The sequence below is a fragment of the Octopus bimaculoides genome, chromosome 14 (genome assembly GCF_001194135.2).
Source record: "Octopus bimaculoides isolate UCB-OBI-ISO-001 chromosome 14, ASM119413v2, whole genome shotgun sequence".
Classification (NCBI taxonomy): Eukaryota; Metazoa; Mollusca; class Cephalopoda; order Octopoda; family Octopodidae; genus Octopus; species Octopus bimaculoides.
The window spans coordinates 43,680,979-43,681,570 of record NC_068994.1 but is presented as its reverse complement, the minus strand read 5'-3'; the positions used below and the strand labels follow the sequence as shown (position 1 = coordinate 43,681,570).

General features: G+C 29.2%; 1 long non-coding RNA gene across 1 annotated transcript in view; it reads left to right on the top strand.

Annotated features, from left to right (window-relative positions):
• The window catches only part of LOC128249437 (uncharacterized), a 26,776-nt gene that overhangs the window by 502 nt on the left and 25,682 nt on the right, over positions 1–592 (top strand). The gene's annotated exons all lie outside the window — the stretch shown is intronic.

Sequence of the window (592 nt, the reverse complement as noted above, 5' to 3'; positions counted from 1 at the left end):
TATATATATATATATATATATATATATATATATATATCTCCCTCTGTCTATGTATATCTATGTATACACACATATGTAAGTATATATATTGCTTCACACTACTACTAATGTATACATACATATATCCGTGTGTGTGTGAGTGTGTGTATATATATATATATATACACACTCATATATATATGTATATATACATACACACACACACATGCACACACACAAACACACATACCAAATGCTATGCTTCCTTGATGTGTGCCTCATGTTGTTTTAAGACAGTGGAAGTGTGATTTAAGAGAGATTTGGCTACTATTTCCCGACAGGCTGACCAACAACATAGAGTCATGTAGGTTATTGAACTATAATTGTATTTGCGATATTTTTGAGCTACTTGTAGTTTATAGCAGCATGAGAAATCATCGATATCGTCTGAAGCAGCGACTGGCCAAGTGATTACCAAAATATCATCAACAAAAATAATAGGATTTGGATGACTGCCACAATATATATAAATATAAATATATATATATATATATATATATATATATAACATATATATATGTGTGAGTGTGTATATCATATAATGTGTGTATGT